General features: G+C 46.1%; 1 long non-coding RNA gene across 1 annotated transcript; it reads right to left on the bottom strand.

The window, feature by feature from the left end:
• Positions 1–4,541: 4,541 nt before the first annotated feature.
• Positions 4,542–18,252, bottom strand: LOC103188383. Its single transcript, XR_488977.2, has 3 exons — positions 18,086–18,252; positions 8,368–8,476; positions 4,542–6,281 (listed from the first exon to the last, which is right to left on the bottom strand). It is a non-coding gene; the product is annotated as an uncharacterized LOC103188383 (long non-coding RNA).
• Positions 18,253–19,318: the final 1,066 nt, after the last annotated feature.

Genomic DNA, 19,318 nt, shown 5'->3' with positions numbered 1-19,318 from the left:
TTTCTCCCTTAATTGTAGACTTAATTGATATGAAGATATGTTGTTGCACCAGTTCCCGGAGGCTGCTTGTTGTCTTCATGTAACATGCGTTAGTGTTGTGTAAACCACAGCTCGGGCCAGTTCTCAGCCTTCCGTGTCAATTGTAATATTTTACAAAAATTCTCTGACAGGCCGTTTTATGCAGAGAACTGAATAAAATGGGTGTAAAATGGGGCAATGCATTGATCACATAACTAACAGGTGAGAGCGAAACATGTTTTAAAGTGCAGGAACACCTGTGGACTGTACATGTTTAGCGTCAATGACTGAAGGACACACAGGGATCAGATTAACAGGTAACCAACAGATTAGTAGCCCTTTTAGTATTTGCCTGAATTACCTTCAAACATTACATTAAGAAACAATGTTAACATCGATCTTTTTGTGCCTGTTTATAAAGTGCTGGAAACTCTGGCCCTAACCTGGCACCTAAACCTTTCCTTCAACCAGACCTTGACCAATCAGGGTGTTGGACACACGCGGGCAATGAGCTTGGGGGTGGGGGGGTAACATCTTGTCACAACTCCAAGTTTAAACTTGGGTGAGTGAACGTCAGTAAAACAAAATGAATCAAATCTTATTTTGACAGTAAAGTTTCTTTTTTTAAAAAGAACATAATATCGGAAGGGGAAGAATGTAAAAGAAGAGGCGAGGAACTCTAGTTTGCGGGTTAGACTAGTCAGCTCCAGTGGGTGAGCTCGCACCAGGTTAGGTTGGGTTCCCTGAAGTTTCTCAGATTCATTACGACAATCGGTGATCAGGACAAACCGTCGAGTCCTGTGAAAAGTGTGAGAATGAGGCTAATTGCAGTCTGCGTGCGTGTGTGTGTGTGTCTCTCTCTCGGCTCAGACATGGTGTCTGTAGTGGTCTGTCCCGGGCTGTTCTCCTACTTACATTCCAGACACGTCCCCAGTCTCCCCGCCTGGGCTCCCATTCACTAGTTAATTAAAGACTAATGGCAGCTGTCGATGAGGTCATTTCATGCAGTTTTCATGCAAATCCGCTAAATTCAAAACAAATTTAAATAAAAAACTCTTTGTAGTCTGTGTTTCTCTCAAAGCCCGTGAGTTCCTCGGGAAAACTTTGCAGGCACCGTGTCCCGTGAGCTGACCCGGGAAAAGGGAATATAAAGACAATTCAAGCCTTGCTGGTGCTCGCCTCCTTTTTAATGGACTGGGCTTGTTCTCACGCACATCTCTCCTTGCCAGACATGTCATTCTTAGCTTCATACAGACTAGAATCAGACAGCGATCTATTTGCGAGTTTACCTGATTAAAATCACTGGCAAATATCTGTAACCCAAAGAGTGTGTGCAAGAGGTCCCAGCCCAGGCTCTGAGTGGGGCTGTGTGGGCTTCAGAGAGAGGGGGATGGATGCTGGTAGCTACACAATCTCGCGATGATCAAAGGTTGAATTCGATAAGTTTCGATGTTAAATGCGTTAAATGTTACCCAACGTTTCGTTCAATGTAGGGGTGGGTGATCTCCGGCCAGCTTCCCCCCACCCCCCGACACTCCTTAACCTATCGTATTCGTTCGTTTTAGAATTAGTTAGAATGATTCTGCGATGGGGGGAGGGGGTAGATGATTCTTGGACCGCAAACACGTCAGGTTATATAAGGTTTCCCCCACCCCTCTCACCCCCCCTCCCCTTCACACTGGTGGGAGCTGCCAGCAACTCCATCCCCACTGCAGGGGACGTCAGCAACTCTCCCACAGCCTGGGGACAACATTCCAGGTTCCAGCTTCAGATGATCTTTATTGTCGTCTGCAGCCCACCCCAGCCCCCGCGCCCCACCCAGTTAAAATGCGCTGGGTGAGAAAGTGTCTGCTTTCTCATCAACCTTGATTCTTGTCCGACACACATTGAGTTAGTTAATACTGTACCTTGCATTCCTAGGGCTCCACACGTAAACTAAATATACACTATAAAACAATTATACAGAATGCGACATTGCAGAGGTTAAATGTACATACAACAACAACAACTTGGATTTATAAAGCGCCCTCCACGCCGGACATATAGTCAAATACCATTAAAATCTAGTTAATGTATAATTTATATGCTCTAGTTAAGGTTAGTGTATATACTCATCTGATTATTAGGTGAGTATAACATAGACTGAGCGAGATTAAGAGTTTGTTTGTACACCCAGGGCTTTTGGGACATGGAACGCCCCACCAAAAGCAGTGCTTGAAGCAGAATCCATCGTCGCATTTGAAAGGAAATTAGGCAAATATTTTAAAAAAGAAAGTTATAAAAGGATGATGTATATGTGTGTGTGGGTGGATGTGGCACTGAACAGATAGAGTAGCACAGGTAAAATGGACTGAATGGCCTTTCTGTGCTATAAACAGGTTTAATCCCATGATGCCTTGTATACACGTCATGGTATATTTGTGTACAAAAGGGCTATTATATCAGGTTTATTTCGGAAATAAATATAACTGCTCACAAAATAAAAGAGATTGGCACTGATGGGCTACATGGTACTGTAATACAGGAAATATAACAATCTACGAGCAATGTAAAGATATATGAAGAGTTCTTCGTGCTATCCGAGGATTAGTCCAGGGAGTTTCAGTCAAGATCTCCATCCACACAATCCCAGTATCCCTGCTTTTACCTTCCTGGTTTATATCCTTTACTCTTGTTGTTTTCTCCAGTCCATCAGCTCATTAACAAACAGCTAAACGCTGAAAGACAGACGAGTGATTATCATTTGTTATTATTATTAAGTGCGGGGGAATGGGCGGCTTCCAGGTCTCTCTTTAGCCCGATTGCTGGCTCGAGCACTCACTCTCTACCTCGTATCTTCGAACTTTATTTCAGTCACTGAAAATACTTTAAAACCAGAGAACATGTAACAACACCTATGTGTGACTGTTGCAGCATTTTCTGTGTGTGTAGATAATAATAGCCTCAGATCTAACGTCTTCGAATGATATATTCTCTTAACAAAAATGAACGAGTAAAAATGGATGAAAAATGGGAATTGGGGCACATTCGCTGCGAGTGATCTTCGCTTATTTAGAAAAACGGAGCAGTTCCGGGCCAGCTACAATGTGACTTGGTTCAGTACAGTGTTTGCTCTCTGCCCGGGGCTTCGCAGTCAGTGGCTACTTGTGATATTGAGAGGAATTGTTTATGAGCAGACAAAATCAAAGCAAAACGTTCCAGTGATGATGTGGTTGAAGGTAGTAACAAGTTCCGTTTTATACAGTAAAATTGTTCACACACACACACCTGATGGGAGATGGACGCCCGCCCGGCAATACGTACAGATGTGGGAGAGGGATCTCTTCATTCCATCACAGAATCCATCCTGAATTCAGTATTGACATTGGATACTTACAGGAATGAGATCTGATGCAACCCTAACACCGGGAAATTGGAGTTTAAAGCAGCTAAATTCCGCCAGCTAGTAATATTGCCGTGATGCGGGTGTGTATGTTGGGTGGGAGAGACATCACTCAGCAGTCTCAAGGTGATGGACATTCTGCAATGGCAATTGCTGCACATAGAATGTAGGGCAACCACATACATTCTTGGTTATGTCTTCGCGAGTCACCTGTGCTGTTGGTGAGTCTGACCCGAGTGACCCCCCCACTCACCACCCCCCAAATAAACCTGGTTATTGATGACCAATAATCGCTCCTGCCTGTCTCTGTAAATGGCACAAACATAAATCAATATCTTCTAACCTGGTTGCGATGTGTCAGGATCGTTTACAATTGTTCCAAATATTTCCTTATTACTGTGTGTTATTTCGTTTCGCCCACAATCACTACACTTTACAGTATACCGTGTGAAGCGCTTTGAGACGTCTGAACGATGTGATAAGGCGCTGTGTCAAATGTAAGGATTATTATTATTATCCCAGCGGTCTGGACTTTGAATCTTGATTGAAGAGAAAGCCTCGTCATTTCCTGAATGAAATCTGGGAATAGAAACCTATGAATCGTTCTGTGAAATCATTTATTAAATGAAACTTATTTGTGTGAATTGTAAAACAGCCGCTGTTACACTTATTATTGGTTTGTATGAGGGTCGTGTGGAGAGATAAGCACCAAATCACTTGACAGAGAACATGGGGTATGACAATTCATGTAACGTTTTAAAAGTAACTGTTAGAATGCGCGACGTGTTTTCTCGAGTCAGCTTTGTTCAGATAGTGTTTTTGAAGTAAATCGGAGTGAGCGCGGATCTGGCGGTTTCTCGGCCGCTGACGGGTAGTCAGTTCCCAGCGATTACACAGTGAACTGCAGATAAAAACAGCCACCCTTCCGGAATTCGGCACCACGATTGGGAGAAAATGTAGAGACATTTGCTGTGTATTATTATATCATCTTTCAATTCCATCTGATTTTTAAAAAATATATCATATTTCCCACAGACCTGTAACTCCTCAGATCCTTGTGAATCGATCACCAAATGGACAATGACAGCCGGTGTCGGTGTGTGATGGAATCAGTGATAATCCACACAAGAATTCATCAGCCATGTACATTTATTACACGATATTGGTATATAACAGGAGAAAATTATTTTACACCAATACTTTACACACTTTAACCGGTAAGTAAGAGAGCATTCGTTTTGTTTTAAACGTACATATATCATTTTCTAAAATTCCGGATCCACGATGGGGAGGGGTGTATTTACTATGTACAGTAATCAAGTGCTCAGCAATGCTCTAACCTCCTGTGTACAATATATTTCAGCAAAATACACATTGTCTCTCCTTGATCTGGCATATTATTGGTCTTAAAATTGAAGGCCTTCAAGAATTTGGGAAAATTCCGTTTTGATCTGGAAGCAAGTTCCCACCCCTCAGGTTCTGAAAACCCACCGCCAAATTAACACTGGATTCTAGAATTTTCCACGATTTGGGCGCCATCTTATATTTTAAAACAAAACGGTCTCAAATGTTATGACTAGGTGCAATTTCGTGTTTAAAGAATATAATAAAAATAGCTGCTTCTGTGTCTCCTGGCATTACTGCAGGATCTGTCGCCCAGGTCAGCCCTGTGCAGCGCCTTATCATACTGTACAATGTTATTAGACAAACCGCGATGGTTTGTAAGACTGTGAAACGAGGGGACGTTGCCTGTAAATTAAGCTTTAAAGTCGAGCTGATGTAAATTGTTAACCGTCACACAGAGAACTCAACACAACAGCAGCAACACGCCATACCACAATGTACTTTCAGTCTATGTTCGCCTTATTCCTATTGTTCTGCAATGAATTGTGTTGGGAGGAGGGGTAACGCGGTGTAATTAACCTGCACGCTATGTGTACTGTTCAGCACAAGCCTCCTATAACATTACTCATTGTTCAGATCTGTGAGGTTCTGTAATATAATCGGCATCATGGTATTCAATTACCAAACCACGTGGTAGAAGTGGGCCACATAAAGTGGGCTCGGGACCCGAATCAGTTCTCAGGAAACATCTCAATCATATTCCGTTTGTCACAGACGCGCCCGAGCCCCGAAAACGTCACATTGCTCGCGGTTCAACCGGATCCTCGGGAAGCTGATGGGGTTTAATATTTCAATTGGAAACGGAACGAATCTATTTAGAAACAAATCGCGCATTAATCGGCACTCATGTGGGTAAAGGGCAGATCGGAACGCCTCGCGACTCCCTGAGTGACCTTGGGGCGTGACCAGTCGTCCTACACTGCTCCGGGTCTCCAGAAACCCTTGTAATCGAATCCCAGACACATCCCAGCCCTTCACACGGTCACCTCACACAGAGCACTCGCTTTTTATTGCCCGTTTGTGTAATCATGTCACCTCATCCGCCTGTTATTGCCATACAGCAAGGTGCTCGCAAACAGCCCGCGGCTACAGCAAAGGCCGACACAGGTATGTCTGACTCCAGGCTGTGATTTCATACATTAGCTTCTTGTTGAGTTGAGAGGCAAACTTGGAACCAGTAAAAAAAAAGGCCGTGCAAACGACCAATACGTCGAACACCCATTTCCTACGAATACTTGATGGCATCGAGTCCCAGAGCAAATCATTCAATAGGCGTCACCACTGCGCCTCGGTGTTCTCGCCGTCACCGGTAGAGGCGCCAGAGAGAGATTGACACCCATCACCCGGGAGAGTCAAGTTGCTCTTTTGGTCATATTATCTTCCTTCCCAGCTCCCTTCCTCCCGAATGGACATGCGTTTTTCCCATGCGGAACAATGAAACCGAGCTCCAGCTTCCAGGATATCATCCACTCCATACCTGGAAAAGTAACGCGAGAGGCTATGAGGGGATTGCTTCACTCCACCTTTATAACAATAACAATAATAGTAATAATAGATAAAAATAAAGAATTAACCCAGCTCCATGTGGATGGGGAAATACCATTTATAATAATTCTAGCGATTTGATAAACATTGAAATAAAACAACTATCAATTGCCAACCAGAAAGGAATGGCGACTTCTTATTCGAAGGAATCCTATCCCATCCCCTTCTGGGTGTTCGTACACGTCACGTGTACACATAGCTATCGAGAGTTTTCATATTGGAAACGGAATTGTATTTGATAATGATATATATATAATATAATAGTTCCGACTATTGCGGAGCGGTTCCACCACATCTCCACTGTCGCGATTGTGCTCTTAACTCAACATTTGACAATTAGAGACACCACTTGGCATTTTTTTCGTTAATTACTGGAGAGTTTAACAAAATTCCACCAGTAACTTCGCATTTCTCAATAATACTTCTCAATAAATCACCATCAATAATATTTAAGCAATATGAGACCAGCGTATTAGCTGGGATAAGGCGCAGTATGTAACGCCGAGGCTGATGAGAGTACATAAGCGAATCGTTATTGTAACACATAGGAAGTTATTATTACACACGAGCTCCCTCCCACACAGTATCCTAATTCCATCGTAATAAACTGGAATACAATAGTTGACAACAAACCTACCTGAAAAACTATTTGACCCCTGGTGTTTAGATCGAGAGAACTCGGTTTGGGGCATTTCTAGTGTAGGTTTAAAATTCTTTGAAATTTTCAGAAACCAAAACAAGATCTTTCTACGTGTTCTTTAGCTTATTGGCTCGCTGCCTTGTTTCTCTACTTCTTAACTCCCTCCTTGGGCTTAAATCCTCTAATTCTGCCCAAATCCAACCGTTGTTTCTCAGATTTCCGCTGTTTTCACTGTCAGATTATGCAGAAACTCCCCAGGATCTCAAATGATCTTCACTTGGTTTCAAATTGCACGATGTATTTATTAAAAGGTTGGCAAACCAACAGACCATTGAGGTATTTCGTGTACTTAGGCAGATCAGGGAACTGACTATCAGCTTGCTCTGCGCTTTGTCTCACTACTCCAAACCATCATCTCAATTCATTCAGTGGGTGAATGTGACTCCAGACTCAGTTCACACCAGCTATTCGCGGGTGCGAATTTTACACTCTTAACTACAATTCCTAATCGAGCCGACCTACGCCACGCAGAGAACCTGCCGCCCACGGATTCTATTTCCTTCGTATCTTTCTGATCTTTGCAAAGTGCTTTCACGCGTTCCTTGTAAGTGCAAATTGTTGTGCTGACAATCCGTTTTGGAGATTATTCTACGAGAAAAGCATTAAGGACCAAGAGTCCCCCTGATATAGTTAATATGATGGAAGGCGGGACAAAGCCGGCGAGTGAGTTCTTTTGTGAGAATGTCCCCCAGCCTCATCTGTAAAACACCTCACGCCGCCTGGAGTCTGGGAACTCTCCCACCATCTGCTCCAATTGTCCCCCACCCTCCGGCGCACATTAACCCTTCCAGCACCCGATCCCAATGCGCCATCTGCAATGCGCACGCGCCTGTCTCCCGCATCATCCGCGTTTGTCTAAATGATCATTGAATGTGATTATTAATAGTGGTGGAGTGAAGGTGACTTCCGGTCGGCAACAAGGCTCCCCTCCCCCAGTGGGGAAAGGGGCCGAGTGCAGTCCTCAGTTTGTGCCCTTTCTGGGTACGGAGATTCTTAAGCATGGTGAAGGGGTTCAGCAGGTATCCATGTCATCTGATCAAAACATAAATAAAAAGGGATTTTATGGCTTTGTGGATCATGAGTGTGAGGTAGAGGCCAGGACAAATACAGTTTGGAGTCATCTGTATAAACAGAGAGCCTGGTGATCCTGTCCTACTTCCAATCGTTTCTCTGGTTTCCAGGCAATGATAACAGCTTACATTTATATAGCGCGCCTCACGCAGGATAGCGTCCCAGAGCCTTATGACAGCTAACTGTGAGAATCACAATACCAGGCGGGGCTCTCTCAAGACGGCCCATTCCTCTGCGGACTACTTACACTTCACGGATGTTTGCCCAGGCCGACAGCAGATGCTCAAATAAGCACTTCCCGCCCTTTGCCATTGTCACTCATTAGACAATCTCGAGGATTGTCACCATCATCTTTCCTGCAAAAACAGCATTACTTTATTTAAAAAAACAAATCAGATGAAGAAATGATCAGGATTTCCTGGATGGTTCTGCGAGACATGTCCTACCAGCCTCCCCACTATTTCCCTTTAACTTTCGTCTCTGGCTTCGGTGTTTGACACTATTTCCCTGACTGTTGGCCCGCACCGCCAGCCCTCTTGTGAAACCAGTTACGACACTCAGCATCCAAAACTGGACAGCACGGCCGTGGTTAGGCACCAGATTAAGCCGATTAACATCAGGTGACAATGGTTTACGAGTTTACAATCGGGACATTTTTCCATTTCTTACATGAAATACTGAGCCCTTTGATAAATCAGAGGGAGGATTAGCGGGGGGTAGTTCTGCAGTTAAAGTCTGCCTCTAAGTACCACCCTTATACTTAATGTAATAACTAATCCATGGAATGTTTGTGCTGCCGATTTCTGTCCCATTGTGGTTCTTGGTAAATTCACATGGATAGAAGTCTCCACAGTTCTGATATTCACACTGAGATTCCAGGTGTTACTCTCGGCCTCTCTTCTCTCACGTACACCCATCTTCGTTCAACGTTAATCTCAGTTGTTTGCTGTCTTTTAAAGGTAACAATGTGAGACATGAACCAAGGGGAGAGGGGACCAGAGACGGCCACCCGACAGAGGTGGAATCCAACTACAGGCAGCAATAAGGGGTACCCAGGCTTTAGGTGTTACTGACCACGGCACCTGGAGACATGTTTAACAGACAGACAGAAACTTGGGGATGGGGAAGTTGTGTTGTGGATATGTAGGAAGTTGAAGAAATTGAACTTAGAGTTCTGCCAAACTGGTGCAACGGGCTTGGTGGGCTGCACGGCTTTTTCCTGTTCCTATGTTTCTAAGAGGCTCAGAGCAGCCTTCCATCCGAGACTGAATAAGGGTCCTGGTGGGGACCGCCACAGCGTGCGCCCGACTAAAGAACGAGTGGGGTGGGGGGAAGGGGTGCTGCAGGCAATGGTTATAACCTGAAGAGAAGCGGTGGAATGGAAGCACTGACTCATTATCGGCTTTTCAGGCTGGGGGAAGCTTCGAGAATGTGATTCTCAACATGAAAACTGGGGTTGTGCAAGTGAAATCAGAGCAGTGACATCAACAGTAACATCCTCCCGACGTGAAAGACGCCAGGCACGGAAAGTGTTAATGAAATAAAGATCAGACACACTCCTCCCACTGACAGACTGTTCCTTTTCTCTTTGTGCCCCAAACTGCCTTCAAACTAAAGACTGGGAAAAAGTCGTGTGGTAAGTTTCTGGACAATTTAATCTCCCCAGGGTAGGAGCGGACCTTTCACTCAGGGTTTTCTCTGCTCTGTCTCTCACTACAACAGCACTTTCAATTTCCCAGCTCATGATATCTTTTTTTCCCCCCTCAACCTTGACACACGCTGCTTATGCAAATCTACCCATTTCATCCTGGCCTGAGTTCCAGCTGAGGAGACTGAATGACAACTGCTCGCCCCTCCCCCAGTCACTGTGAGCACTACTATAGCTCCTTTGTGCCCTGAGCTGTGACATGCACGGGGCGCTAAAATAACTCAGCACTCGGCTTTTGTCCTGCACTTGTGGAACTGAACGTTTTTTTTATTTTATAAATGGGCAAAAAAAAACTGTCATCTCCCAGCTCCCCAGCCAGTGTGGAAATCACTGCCTGGCTTGTTAAATACACCACAAAATATTTAGAGAGAATTTGCATTGTGATAGCACCACAACATGATGAAACATGTCAAACTGTTTTGCAGTAATTCATAGAATCATAGAATTATGCAGCACTGAAGGAAACCGTTCGGCCCATCGTGTCTGCGAAAAGAGCTACCCAAATCAATCCCATTCCCCCGCACTCTCCCCATAACCCTGCAAACTTGTCCGCCCCAAATAAGTATTTACTTCTCTCTTAAAAGTTGTTATCGAATCGACTTCCATCACCCTTTATGGTATGATTAAATGTCAATTAAATGTCAATAATAGTGATTGTTTTATGTAGGCAGCTATGGCAGTCAGTCTCAGCAGAGCAAGTTCCCACAAACAGCCCTGAACACTATCTGGAGAATTCCTGGCCAAGACACTGACACTGACAACGATTCCCTTCTCTTTTCCAAAACTACAGTGGCGGCTTTTAACATGCAAATCAACACACACACATGGGACTTCGGTTTAATGTTTGAATCAAAGGAGTCACCTCCAACAACAATATAGCGCTACCCCAGCACTGTACTGGAGTGTCAGCCTGGATTATCAGGTCAAAGTCCCAATGAAGAGTTTGAACCCACAACCACCTGTCCCAGAGGTGAGGGTGCCACCTGAGCTGGACTGCTAAAGAGGACACATCCCTGTGAAGTAACAGTTTGGGAACAAACAAAACCGGTAAAACACCCTCCACTGTCGTTGTGAGTATAATGTACACCTCCACCACCCACCCCATACCCTCCCCCCACAAAAATCTAAAGCTAAACTGTCAAATGCTTTTTTATACTGAGTTGGTTGGCATTAGGAAGGTCAGTTGTTGGTGTTACAGTTCTCCTCAGTGTTGCTGGGCTACAGAGGGGAAAGTCAGCCAGGGTTTTGTAGTCCTGCTCGGGGCCATGCCCTCTGATGCATAGTCCGCACGTGTTGAGATCAGGAAAGGGGTCAGCTGGCGTTCCTCCCCTCTCCTGTGAAGTAAGATTAATACTGAAGATGATAACACAGCAGCAGTGAAACAGGAGCAATGATGGGCCCAATGGCCTCATATGCTGATGGTGACAGTGTTACCTGCGCGGGTCAGACTCAGTGCACAGGCTCAGCCAGAGTACGCAGCAATATATCAGAGGTCACCCTCCTCCCCCAGCAGTCACAAGTGTGCGAGGAAGGGGCTGCGGCTGAGCTGGGCCTCCTGTTGAATAGCCCCGAGGCAGGTATTGTTGTATGACACGCCGTTGATGCCTGTCTGTGGAGTGCATGCCGAGCCATGAGGTATCAATTCAGGCGGATCAGTAGCTGCTGCTCTGAGACAGCCATGAATGTGTGACTGGAGAGAAAGAGCCGCCGAGACTGACTAATGAATGTCAAGCCTGTCCTTGAACCTCACAATTCCCAGGACCCAAAAAGGGCTGAGCTATACATGAGCCCAGCTGTGGGGGCCGGAGCCTGGCTGCAGACAGACAGCTCCACAGTCCCACATAGCATACAGACAGCCCTTCTCCACCTAGCAACGCCAGACAAGCCTAGGCTTCCTCCTCGCCATTCCAGTGGGGTAGGTGCAGCCCACCCCCAGCCTGAACAATGAGGTAGGGAGGGAGAATTCGCCCACAGTGCCAGCCATTCACTCTGCCGTTTGCCTCCCTCAGCAAGCTCCTGACTCTGCTCCAACCGAGACTCGCCTTCCACTGAGCACAGCCCACAGTAAAGTTATGCTGACCTTTGGGGCCAGTTTGCTCAGTGCCCTCTCTCCCTGTCTGAAGAGGTTTACACACACGTTCGGTAATCTGTGGCTGGTACCAATCCATCCTGATTCAATAATCTGAATGTGTTAAACTCCTTTGTGTATTGTATTCAGAGGCATGATCCGGGCGACAATGTTTCTCCCAAACCCTGGAATGTTGCATGTCTCAAAATGATTTTTATTTCGGGTGGGGGGGAGGTGGGAGAAGGAAATGACTGGCCTTCTCCTCTGTGCAAAGCACCAAATCTGGGCCGAAGTTCATATTCAATGCTCAACAATTCCCCAGAATAAACCTGCCCCCCCCCCCCCCCCCCCCCCCCCCGCTTAGCTGCCATAACTTTCCAGAATAAAGAAGTCACTCCACTTGGCAGAAATTACGGTAAAATGTTTGAGAGGTTGACTTGATAAAACGTTTATAAAAGCACATTTGCTCCTCCCGTCCCCACCGGTCTCTCTCTCTCTACCCATCCAGAGCCAGGGCCCCCGGTACCGGCGCAGGGAAACCCCGGCATATAGCGAGCCATTCCCCACCAGGATTATAGGGAGCAGCCGCACACAGACTGACCGCATCAAAGCTGTCTTGTAGCAGTTACAAAGCTCACATACAAGACCCGCTGCCGGATAATCGCGCTGATCTGCAGATTAGGAGCGGGCCCCAGCAGAGGAGGGCATCACATGAGCGGCTCCAAGCAAATGACTTTAAACAATCTCTTCCCAACTCTGACCTCTCACTCCCTCAGACCCAGGCTCACTCCCTCCCTGGTGAGCAAGAGATCACAGTCACTGTGACTTGTCATGCCTGTGCTGGAAAGGAATACCCCAGAGCAGGTTTATCTTCCCTCACACATATCAAGTTTCTTTTTATAAAAAAATAAATTCGACGTTGTTTAGAACGGATCCCGTTCAATAACAATAATTTGCCTTTACACAATACCCCACACGAGGATAGCGTCTCTGAGCACTGAACAGCAGTGTCGTTTGAGGCTGAGCTGGGGAGAGAGAGGTGACCAAAGGCAAGATTGAAGAGGAAAGTATTCAGGTGTGATCTGAAGGAAAGTCAGTGCTCTCACTGCTGCCCCTTCCCTCCACGTACCATTAGTCTTCCCCATTGGATGATTATCCAATACCATTTTCAATGTTCTGCTCTCGGTCTCATTGTAACAAAATGTTCAACAGCCCTCTCTCCCTTTGAAGGTTCCTCTAACCTCCCTCTTCAGTCACACCTGAGTTTATCCCCTTGTTACCAATTTACTAATTAGAGGAAATAAAATAATCTTTCACGATTCATTATCTGAACCCCTTCAGAAGTTTAAAGATTGTCACTACTAGAGCTTCTTATACAATATTCATTTTAGAAATTCACCAGTCCTGTATAACTAACCACAGGAGCGGGCCTACGTAACACCCCATGTACCACTACCCCCACCCCCCCAGTGTGTCACAAATCACACCCCTACAGTGTACCACGATTGAGTTGATTTTCTGGTCGCAGTACACCGCAGTACTGTTGATAATGGGGCAGCCAGCCTGTGCTTGTTGGCAGGACTTGGAGGACAGACTGGTTACTGGAAGAAGGGATTCTTCCCACTTGGCTGTTAACCACAGCCCTGATAGGTAGGGTGTTCATAGATGGACAAACATTGAAAAAATATTAAGACAAGGATTTGAGGATTGATGTCATGATAGATTTTTTTTAGAAATAGAGGGATTAGGGGATATGGGAATAGGGCAGGTAATTAGAGTTAGGTCAGAAGATCAGCCATGACTTTATCGAATGGCGGGGCCGGCTTGAGGGGCCAAATGGCCTAATCCTGCTCCTAATTATGTTCTTATGTCATCTGCCATTAAACTTACGATATCAATGGGAGCTGCCGGCACACAGACATTGCACCAAACATCTCACCAGAGGCTTGTCTGGGTTTCAAACTCTTCCCACAGGTGGCTACTGAGGCTGGATCTAATAGTCATTCAAAGGGCACCTCTACATCCCACAATAAATCTGCCCAAAACCACACAGACAGTACAGACACTGTGACTAGAGCCCAGGGGAACACATCCCAGCACAACACTGAACTCCGGACTGTGTTCCTCACACAGCAATTTCACAGTTATCATTAAAAACAGTGACTGGCCAGCCTTCATGACGTCAGACTCCTTCAATATCTGACCATTTTACTCTTGTCTGTGATTCATTCCATCTGATTCATCTACACACACAGATACATACTACGGTACCCCCCCCCCCCCCCCCCCCAACCCACACACAAACACAGACTCTGCAATATTGTGTCCCTGTCAGTATCTGGCGTGTGGGTGAGTGTGGAGTGTGCCTATGTTGAGTGTTGCCGCACTGACACTGTGAGGTGGCTGAGTTGCTAGCACAATAGTGTCAGGATGAGCAGGATGATAAGCTGCAGACAATAAACTCTTACTGGCACAATCCTAGTCATGGCTGTCACAGAAACACTGACAATAATCATCCTTGCATTCAACTTGGTGCCTTATCATGTCGCTGAGATGTATCAAAGGGATTCATAGGATTTTACTGTGGCGTGTAGTGACTGTGTAATACAAGCACTCACAAGCAAGGGACCTGGATTCAATTCCCACGCGTAATGTTGGGCAAGTTTCCTTACTCCACACTCATGTTCTGTTTACCTAGCAGTAAATAGGAACCTGGTTGTTAGTCGATTGGCGGATCGCTTTCCAGAGATAATAATCCCTCAAATAAAAAATAAAAAAACTTGGTCACTCAATCCATGACTGTTTGTGGGACACTGCGGTTGCACAATTGGCTGCTGCATTTCACCCACAAACATACAGTCAATTCACTTTACAGTATATTCAGTGAAGCGCTTTGAGACGTCTCAAAGACGTGATAAGGCGATATATCAAATGCAAGGATTATTATTATTATGAGGGATATTCTGTGGCTTTCTCCTTTCATATTTCTCCTTTCTGCATCTAACCCCGGGAGCCCACCCCATCACCCGGGTGGTGTGAACCGTCTATGAACCAACCAATAGTGAGAAATCCCCTCTCCCCCCAGTGCTGTGTGCAGCCGGTAACCTGTCCAGGCAGTCTGGCAACTGTGGTTCACACCCCACCCGGTGTCACGAGTAAGGACAGAATTTGGCGAAGTCCCAAATTGTGCCTGCAGAAAGGCACGGAGCCATGGGTCCCAGCAGGAAGTGAGACTCCGTGATGAGGCTGTGGTGGTTTCCCAGTGAACACTGTATATGATCCCGCAGCCCTGACAGACTGAGGGCTAATCTGTTGCTATGCAACGAGCTAAGAGCAGCGTGGCGCCAAATGTGTTAAGTATGTAGATGAGCACAGTAACAGGTTCCCACCTCTCCTGCATGCATTAACCACCTCTCAACCTGGGAGCAGCACCAAGGTGAGCATCACAAAGGGGAGGCCATTCCACCCATCGTGTCTGTGCCAGCTCTGAAACAGCACTCCATCCAGGCTCACCCCCATTTGGAAGGTGATTTCTGCAGTTCTTAGCAAATAAACAGCTTCCAAATCCCAAGCCTAAAATGTAAGCATTTTCCAGAATTGTGAAACACAGTCAAAATCATCTGCAACTAAAACCTGGTGACATTCCTGGCAACACACAAGAGCAACCCAGGAACATTCTAGCAAAGAACCATCAGTGCACATCCAGTGCCTGACAGTGATAGGATTGTACATCAGTTACTGAACCTGAGACACATCCACATTTTCAGGGATTGAAATGGCAGAGCGATTTCAATTACTGAAAAACCCTCACACACATGTATACACACACAGCAAACCCCTCGCACACGTGCATACCCACCCACCCACAGCAAACCCCTCACACATATGTATGTACATACACACACACAGCAAACCCCGCACACATATGAACACACGCGCACACATAGCAAACCCCTCACACACATATACAAGTACACGCATGCAGCAAACTCCTTACACACACTCACACAGCAAACCCCTCACACACATGTACACACACAAACACACAGCAAACCCCGCACACACATGTAAACACACACACAAAGTGACCCTCCCCACTGACGATCTTTCTCTCTCTCACACGTGCACACACACACACACACACACACAGTTTACTCATTCAGAGACTGACTGAGACGCTGGCTGTAACACAAGCCACCATTACCTGCCCACAGTTGCTCTGCACTAAGAACAGGAGCAATATTTTTTTAATGGAATTGAGCTAATCCCTTGTTCTAGAATTTCTGCCCTATTCTGTTCTGCTCTGCACGTGAATGTGAATGGGAGCGACTCTGGACGGTTAACATGTAAACCGTATCCGTGAGATAGCCAGGATAGGAACTACTGTACGCAAATGTCAGAGCTGGAGTCAGCGAGCAATCAGCACAGAGACAGAACGCTAACGGGCTCAGTGTCAGTGCTTCACTGCCTGCGTCTGGGACATAGGAAAGAAAATAAGAACCGGAGGACGCCATTCAACCCCTCGAGTCTTCTGCCATTCTATAAGATCATGGCTGACCTGTACCTCAACTCCGATTACCTGCCCCACATCCCTTGATACCCTGATCTAACAAATATCTATTCACCTCAGTCATGAAAATATAAATGGATCCAGCATCTATTGCCTTTTGGGGGAAAGAGCTCCAGATTTCTACTATCCTTTGCCTCCTGATTTCAGAACTTTCTCTGTGTCTCAAATTGTAAAACAAAATTGACTGAGCAGTGCAATGGGAAGCTCTTGTCATTGTCAGCCAAAAGTGAAGAGTACAGAGCAAACCCCAAAATATTCCAGCCCCAACATTAGCATCAGCACTCTTGTTTGCTCCGTACTGTAGCAGCGAGTGTCTGTGCTGGAGACATGAGGCATGCAGTCAGGGTGAGAGATTCAGTGCTGCAGTGTATAAGGCCACTGGGCTGCGGAGACCAGCACTGTGTACAGATGTACAGAAGCAGCACATGGATACACAATCCCAGAGACTGGAGTGATCTCTCTCCCCACTCTCTCGCCCCGTACACACCGCCACATGTCACACACATACACCCCCCCCGTACACACCGCCACATGTCACACACATGCCCCCCGCCCCAGTACACACCGGCAATTAACACACATACACCCCCAGTACACACCACCACATGTCACACACATACCCCCCTAGTACAGACTGACATATGCCACCTCTCACCCTGGGTATATACCCCCCTCCCCCTTTATACACCGCTGACCCCCCTCACATGCTCTCCCAATGATGGAGGGAGGGTGGACTGAGGTTACAGGAGGCTCAATCTATTTTGTGGCTTGGAAGGAGTTAAACAGTGATGCTAGCTCCCTGTAAACTCAAACAATGCGGTCCCGGCAGCTTACTTTGCCCCACACTCACTACCAAAGATTTCATTAACAAGACAGCGTGAAACCCGTAGCAACATCACTGAGACTAAACACCAGGAAATACAGCATATCAGCAAATCAGGACATCACTGAGTCAAACATGTAACATCTCGCAAAACTGTCAACAATCAGGAAATTCAGTCTTAGTTTGGAAATCTGTTCACTGCATTTTAATAACTGCAGAAAACATTACTTCTAGATCAAGCCTCAATTTAAGAATTTTCCACATTTCTGCACAATCTGAAATCTTTAGATTAAAGAATCTTACAGCTGGGACAGGGTGGAATTTTGGACCACTATTTGTACAATGTACATTATATTTGTCAGCCAGTTTACAAAGCCCCAGAAGAGGGGAGCATTGTCTTTACCTTCTGCAATAATAATAATCCTTGCATTTGACATAGCAGCTTATTACATATTCGAGAAAACTTCAAAGCATTTCACAGAATATACTGTAAAGTGAATTGACTGTATATTTTATGGGCAATATATTTACAGTATAAATAAGCTGTCTATTATTAGGTGACAATCCAGGCTCTGAGTCGAGCCTGGAACCTGCTTTGTCATATTCATGGTGCACATAGAGAGATCAGTAATGGTGTTAGTAATAGTGTTAGTGTTAATTCAGCTAATATTCAGAGCAGAGCAGAGAAGTCAGGAAGCAGGGCTGGGTGGTATGCGTTCCCTCAGCACTGCAGGCTCTCACAAAGTTAGTGTAACAAGGGCCAGAGGGACATGCATTGCATTCTGGTATCACCTACCTCATGCCACAAACAAGTTGCAAGATGGATTCAGAGCAGAGCAGCTCGTGTTTGACACAGAATGGCAGATCCCAGATTGTTAGCTCTGGTTCCCCAGCTTTGGGAAGTCAGCCGAACGTCAACTTCACAGACTCCAGGGAGGGGGAGATGGGGTGTTCAGGCTTACACAAACAAGATCCTGGTGAAAAACACAAACCGGTGAGGTGTTAGACAGGGAGGCTGGGGGCAGTGCCTTATGCAGTATTCCTCTCACAGTCACAAATAGCAGGATTGCTTCTCACTCCCGAAAACCAAAGAGCAGGCCGCAGCCGCGGTGTATTGTTGCCGTTTAATTGGCTGTAGCTTTGCCAAGTGGCGGGCCACACTGCTTATTATTGACTGGAGCCCAGAATTAATCAGTTCAAGGTCTGAAGCATAACCCCCAAACCCCCCACTGCAATGTAACGCCCCACCCCACACACACACAATATAACCCACCCGGAATCACTCTCCACCGATATACCCTACCCGGGAACAAGCCCCCACCCCTGCCCTACTCGATAAATCCCACCTAGGAATATCACCACCCCCACCCCCCGCCGCCTGATTCATCCTACTGGGAGAGGAGTTGGGGGATGAGAGGGAGAACATTCACAGAACAAAACTCAAAGATACAAGTGCAGATGGGGTTGAGCTGGGAGCCAGAGAAGGGAATTATTGAAGGGAATTTGATTTCTGTCTCAGAGCTCCCTGTGTGTACAGCACCCACAATATTCAGGGATACACGAACGGGGAATTTTCGGTTAAGTTCAGCGCACATGTCCTGATGCCGACATGGCACAAAGTGGGTTTGGTGGGAACTGTAATTACAGAGAAATTTGCTCCCATTCTGAGTAAGTAGATGAGGGACCCTGGAGCCTAGGCAGGCTCTGGCAGCCTGTATACTCAGCCTGCAACACAATGAAGCCATTCATAGTGGCAGGTCACAGATTTCAATTGAATTAAAACAGCCACAAAGAGGCCAGACTTTCACAGCCTTCTAGTATTGATTATGAAAATCTCCTCAACTGTTCAAACCGGTGCAGAGAGGGTGCTCATTGTGCTGTGTGCAACTCAAGTGCTGCAGAGACTGAGCTCCAGACATTCCTATATCCCACTCCGGCCTGAGAGGGATTACAGATTGCACTGAGAGAATTCACAGTCATGATTGAAAGCATCCCTCAATCTCAGCACCAAGAGCATCTCCTCCCCCCC

Source organism: Callorhinchus milii, unplaced genomic scaffold (genome assembly GCF_018977255.1).
Source record: "Callorhinchus milii isolate IMCB2004 unplaced genomic scaffold, IMCB_Cmil_1.0 Scaffold22, whole genome shotgun sequence".
Classification (NCBI taxonomy): domain Eukaryota; kingdom Metazoa; phylum Chordata; class Chondrichthyes; order Chimaeriformes; family Callorhinchidae; genus Callorhinchus; species Callorhinchus milii.
Note: the sequence above shows the minus strand (reverse complement) of the source record. Positions and strands in the feature narration are given on the sequence as shown.